Genomic DNA, 7,064 nt, shown 5'->3' with positions numbered 1-7,064 from the left:
CCCATTATTCTCAAATCCAAATATAGGTACCTTAGCCTTTTCCTTTAGCTGGCATGCCTTATACAGTTTTTAAACTCATTTTTTCACTTAATATTTCTTTTTCACTCGATAAGGTAATTTTTGAATTAATTTCTGGGTAGGTTTTGTTCAGTTTGGTTTTTTTTTCTGATCAATTCCCTTACCATATTGTGCCTTTTGAAGTTTCTCTCTGCTGATGTCATCACACAGGTCTCTCTGTATGTCTTTTACTACTTTTACAGAACTCTATACTACTATTTTAGAGTGACTTACCTTGCTTTTGCGTCGCTTGCTTTTTCCTATCAACCCTGATACAAAAATCATTTCTCTCTGGGCAGAAATTAACACATTCTCATACATTTCAGGGTGATATCCAACTTATTTGACTGTGCCAACAGCCTTCCAACATGTGTTGATTTTTTGCAATTTTACATTCAGGTTGTAGATTTAGTTTTGCTTCACTGCTAGTTTGCATTTTTAGTTCACATATGACTTTGGGTTTTCCTATGATTAAAACAGAAAAGTAAGAAGTGTTCTCATAATTAGATGTTCATACACCGTCCTCCATCTGATGTGGTCTGAATATCCACCTTCCTCAGCCATTTCAGAGAAACATGAATTGGAATATTTATATCAGTGGAATATAAAGAAAAACTATTTTCTTTAGTACCTGTGTTTTACATTAACTCATATCTCACTAGATTCTGCCAGATGTCTTTCAGTATTGAGGTCATGAAGTGAAATGGCCCGAGTTTTTTGTCATGTTCATGTGATTCTTGTAAAACCTGATTACTTGGAGTTATTATCACTGATGGTTATACTGAAGTAAGAAAGAGAGGTTTAGGGAATTAGGGGATATTTTCGGAACATCTCACTAAATTTTCATCTGCTATCCTTTTAATGCTTAAATTTGAAACTAAAATTTCAAATGAGAGAAAAAAGAAGCAAATAAGAAGAAAGGTAAAAGTAGAACTCGTCAGTCTATTTGAGAAGAATTTTTGTATTTTAGAAAAGACACAGTTAATGAATAACGTGCAATCAGATCCTTGTTTTGCCTGCTGTAATAAATATTTATATTTCTACATAGTTCACATGAATAATTTCCAGTTTGTTAAGTGATTCAAGGGAACACTCTAATATGACTAATTCTTAGTTGTGGTATTTCTGGTTGTTTAAAGATTATAATATTTTTTGTACTGCTTCAATAGCATAAACAGTAAAACAGTGAACAACAAATAATTAGCATTTTCATTTGTGCACGCATATTTTCTCATTCAGATGATTAACAGTCATTCCCAAAACATTTGCTTAGTGCATCTGCCTAACTTGAAGAAGACACCTTAAGTTTTCTACTTTCTTTTTAGATTAGATGTATGTGTTTAGTCAATACAATAGCAGGTACAGAAATTCACAAGGCAGCACATAGCAAAAGGAAAAAGTCCTGAGCCAATAAATATCAAGCAGTTTTAAACTGAATGTAGACAATTAGAAAAACATTGTAAAAGTGTCAACAAACTTTTTGGCTGCATTGAGAAAGGTGTAAAGAAAAAAAAGGCAAAATATTATTATATGATTATGCTAGGTGATAAGACAGTGTTCTCTTTGGCTTTCTTCCAACAGGAAGTAGCAGAAAGAGGAAAGATGCAGAGAAGTGCAACAAATTTGACAAGAGCAAAAAGAACAATTTTAATAGGTAATCTAATGGGTTGTAGCACTGGGACTGTGTTCAAGCCCCCACATGGCTGCCTTTTAGAGAAGTGGCACCGTTCCTACATAAAGTGCAGAAGCTGAATGATAGCAGACTAGGTGTGGGCTACTGTGTTCATTATCAAACAAAATTATTGGGTTCCATACTCAGCAGCTCTTCTGTTTTTCCACAGTGAACAAGTTAGGAACTGATTGTTCTTTTAATGACAAGGGTGCTCTTTATTTGGCATGAGGGAAGGGGTGTTTATTTGGATCATTTCTTAAGTGAATTCACCCGTATGTAACACTAGGTAGTGCAGACATCAGGCGAACCTTCCTTCACAGTCTGGAAACTAAATTTTGGACCTAACTCCTACTGTATCACTATAATTCCAACCTGGCACTCTGCTATGGAGAGATTTCTAATCATGTCAATTTTTGCCACGTAACACTAGTTTTTTGATGGACTAGGAAAAGGCTCACTAGGAGTTAGACCACAGTAACTTGTCAAAGATATCTACCAACTTTTCTTCTCAGACTTTTCACTTCTAATAAACAGAGTGGCATGGTGATATTATCACACTGCAGATAGCCCCAGCTGCAGCATCGATCCAGTTAGGGTTCTGCACTTAGCTAATGTATGTACAGCTACGTATTTTTTGTTAATTACTTTCCTCAGAGATATCCAATTTTCAAAATGCACTTTTAGCTCATTAGAGATCCAATCAGCATTCAAATCAAGTACTGAGTCAGCAGATTTTTAGGTAACCACAATAATTATTTTAATCTTTCAGAAACAAGAAGCTACTCACAGTTTGGAGGGGGGGTGATAGTGTTATTGTATATCAAGGGAACAATGCTCTGTTTCAAATATTGTTTAGCAATGCAGATGAGACTGTGAAAAGATACATTTTCAGCAGGCTATAGTTATGGATGCAGAACAATGCTAGACAAAATGTTAATTATATTTGCCTCAAAAAAGAAGTTGAAAAAAGGGATTTTTTTTTTTTTTAGCCTCAAGATAAAAAGCAGTCATAGATTCATACTCAGCTGATGACAGTAGAATTTTTTCTTCCATGCACCATTTCTTATGCAAAAAACTGACATAAAAAATCAAGAGATAATTGATGTAATGAAAAATGAAACTTGGGAAAGTTTGGATAAAAAAATAAATGAAGTATATTCTTGCATTTTTAAGGGTTTTTTCTGTGGACACAAATGTAGGCACACATATGCTATGCAACCTCAATAGACACCAATAGAACTTTGAGTTTTAGAAGGGTAGCATATGGAAGCTTCTATCCTAATATGTAGAATCAACCCACTGTTTATTTTTGAAACAAAGCAGACACCAAAAAAAAGGTACAGCGTTTTCTCTGACTCTGCTTTCAATGACACTCATACATCAAATGTTTTCAGAAGTACTGCAAAATTGCAAAGACTGAGGTTTGCCTACTGTTAATAAGATGTTCAGTGAAAATTCATTCAGTTGAAAAGCAATATCATTGAAAAAAACCATGTTTAAAAGAAATAGTCCTAAAACCCCCTTCTACCCATTTCCATTCAGTTATACATTAGTGATGTAATATCATCTTCCTAACTGCCTGTCATGCTATTCCCTTTTTTTGACAAAAAATAATAGGTTTTTGTGCTTCTTTTTTCATGTTCCTTTAGTTTTTACTGCTGCCAATGGATCCTTTTTCTTTGGAGAGGGAGAAAGATGCCAGTTATACATCATCCTATTCTAGAATGAGACGTGAAGGACATAGAAGAGAACATTTGAATAGTAGGCATCTTCACCTGACCCTTACTATTTCTTTGAAGAACAGCAGGAACAAAGCTGGTGACCTGTCATCTTCTGCCAAGAAAAGGAAACCAGCAGCAAATGGCCTTCCATCCTGACTGTGACCTTGAAATCCAGAAAAACTTAAAAAAAAAAAAAAAAAAAAAAAAGTGCTGGTCTTTCAGCAAAGGTGTTACAGCTGGACAGGACAGAGCTTTGCATTTTGTGAGATGGTTGACCTTACCACAGTTCAGAGACATAAGAAAATAATACAGATGTAGCAGCCTTTTTATGCTAGAACTTTAATGCAATTCTTGGTCTAACCAGTAAAAATAATTCAAACATCCTGTCTTATTTTTGAGGAAATGAAGGTTAGTTTTCATAGCTGTACACAGAGTTCTTTGATACAAGGAGCTAACAAATTATGTATTCAAACCATTATTTGGTTCTGCTGTAGCAGGCTGTACATAGAACCATAGAATGGTTTGGGTTAGAAGGGACCTTTAAAGGTCATCTGGTTGAAATCCCCTTGTGAACAGCAGGGACATCTTCAACTAGCTCAAGTTTGCTCAGAGTCCCAGCCAACCTGACCATGAAATTTTCCAGGGATGGGATATCCAGCATCTCTCTGGACAACGTGTTTCACTGTTCCACCACTCTCTTGTAAAAAAATGCTTCCCTATGTCTAGTATTAATATACCCTCTTTTAGTTTAAACCCAGTACCTTTGTCCTATTTACCACAGGTCCTGCTGAAAGGAGGATGGATGTCCCTATCGCTCTTGTAAGCCCTTGAAGAACATAAAGGCTGCAATATTGTCTTTCCAGAGCCTTCAGTCTGTTGTTCAGTCTGAACAACCCCAACTCCCTCAGTTGTTCTATAATTTTGATCTTTTCTGTGGCCCTCCTCTGGACAACCTCCAACTGTTCTATGTCTTTCTTGTGCTGAGGGCTCCAGAGCAAGATACAGTACTCCAGGTGGGGTCCTTGTACCAAAATTATACGTATATCATAACACCATATTTTTTGAACTGTAGTGGAAAAAATGTGTTCTGAGCAAAAGAAGACTCTGTTCATCAATGAAATATATGTCACCATTGTCCGTTTATTTTCTTTAATTCAGACCCTAACGGAAAGTGGCATCTATTTGAGAGTAAGACTCAAACATAGAAATCTACAATAAAGCATGAATACAAGTAGAGAGAGGAGCCATGACTGCAAAAAAAAAGAGTGCTGACGCAATGGTTTTGTATGTACTGACTCTATTGTGCTATGGTTTGAATGCATGAGACAAAGTAGTACCTCTGATACAATAAGATATTTTCATTTCCTGACTAACAAGTATTAGTGAAATAAGGCTTCCTGTAAAATAAACCTTAAATTTTGAGGAATGTAATGCAGTAATTTTTTCCTGTATCAGCCAATGACACCACTTATATTAAGATTCCACTGAAGTTTTTAAACCATACTTCCCATTACATGAAACCTACAGAAACATGCTGTAAGGACAGAGTTTAGGGTTTATTTATTCTCTTTATGAAAAAGAAAAAGGGTCTGGCTAAATTGGTATGCCAGTTCTCAGGCATAAATATTTTTCTCTTTTTAGGTAAGTTTTAACATGTTCTTTTCATATAAATAAAGAGTGACATAAACTTACTCTTTTAAGTTCTCTTTCACAATTGGCTGATTGTGCTGATTGAAAGAAAGGACAAGTAAACAAGTTAAAAGTCTTTTAAAACATTTCTTTAATGCTTTATGCATGCACTGGAGAAGTATTAGCTAATGCTGCAAAGAACTATGCAATTTGGTTGGTAATATTGCAGACAAAACTTTCCTTGTAGAAACAATCCAGTGCCAGATACTTGACTTGACATCCTGGCGAGAGATTTCTATAGGACTTTGCAAAATAGAAATTAATTTAGAATACCAGAAAGTAGTATAGAGGCTACTATACAGGCAGAAACAAAGCATCCTTGGGACTAGTTCTTTTATTCATTTAAATAGTTTTAAATGCAAGGTTTGTACAGGGAATTCAAAGCCCAGCAATTGCATTAGGCATATCAACCATATGTATAATAATTATCAGAAATATTTTAACTTTTGGTCATGTGTGTTGCTTCATTCTGGGTTCATTTGTCAATTTGAGTGCTAAATAAGCCATCATGTATTTAAAAAAAAGAGAAAAAACCTTGAGCTGAAATGTTGATTAGACTTCAGATTAACAAATTGTATCAATCTCTTCACCAAGGTATGTCCACAGAGGGTGCAGACGCTCTGCTTGTGGCCAGCTCTGGTGCCTTTTGTGACACTGTCTTCCGTGTTAGTGGAAAGTGCATTTATCCCATCTCTCAATTCAGTGTTCTACTGCTGCTTATTGAAATTGCAAAAAAGCTGTTTTAGATTTCTTTCTTCTCACCTCTTCTTCAGGAGCTGTACCTTACCTAATAGGAGGGCTTGAATGCTCCAGAAAATCTCAGCATTGTAGAATTATAAAAGACTGATGACCTGGGATACTAGAAATGTCAAGGAAGTGCAAATGAAATTAAATACTGCCTCTTCCTATCGTCTAAAAAACCCCTGAAGATAAATTAGATGAGGTTATTAGTACCGTTAAAACAGGCTCTCTTTTCCTAATTAAAGTATCTAGGACAGTGTCTAGGATGCAGCCAAGAGATTTTAGGCTCCTTCATTACATAGGATACACTAGTAGATCAGTGGAAGCCTTAACTGACCTGAAGCTTTGTTGTTTCCTATCTTTTCACACATTTAGGCCATTAACATATTAAGGGAGATCTGGCTAGAGATGGCTGATGGCTAAAACAGTTAGAGAGTGGGCTATTAGACAACTGCCAGAATATCAGAAGTTTTCAAGTGTTTGTATTCTCTTTTAGGGACTTATTTAATAAAACTGCATTTACAGGGGGCTGTCCAATATCCTGCAGTATCTTGTCCAGTATGCTGCATTCTGGTATGGGGTGAAAAGGAGAGATAATGAATGCAACTAATTTACATTTCCTTTTTGTCAGTCACAATAGGTTTTTTCATGTAAGTAAAGTTATGGCATTTTTCCACTTAGTGGTGTCTTGCTCACCAAAATCCCACTTCACTCCAAGATACCTTGAGCTGTTGCAGAGACACATCACTGCTTCTTTACTTAGAAGAGCATAATTCAATTACAGGAGGCCTCAGACTAACAGGAATTTCTGCCAGGAGTGGGAGACCTTAGCAGAACAACCTCTGCTGAATCTTGTGTGCCACCTGATTTCAAGTGGTGGTGTGTGGCTCTAATTTAATACAGACAAGGGTGCAAAGCAAATAAGGTGAATCATTTAGGGCAATAATATCTGAAAGGTAGGATTTCTATAAGTTTTATCTCAATACTGTCTTACTGGTATGTGTTTTCAAGCAACTGTTAGCAGTCATTGTGAGGTTAAAATAGTTCATCATTTTATCAGGATTATTGAGGGTATGACTGGAGACTTAATAGTGTGGTAGTGCTTTCTGTCACAATTTAATGGTATATTGATCTGGGAATGAGTGAACCATCATGACCTTCAACTGCTTACAGATGCTTTCAAG

The sequence above is a fragment of the Coloeus monedula genome (assembly GCF_965178545.1).
Source record: "Coloeus monedula genome assembly, chromosome: Z".
NCBI classification, from domain to species: Eukaryota; Metazoa; Chordata; class Aves; order Passeriformes; family Corvidae; genus Coloeus; species Coloeus monedula.
The sequence above is the reverse complement of the archived record's forward strand: the minus strand, read 5'-3'. Positions refer to the sequence as shown.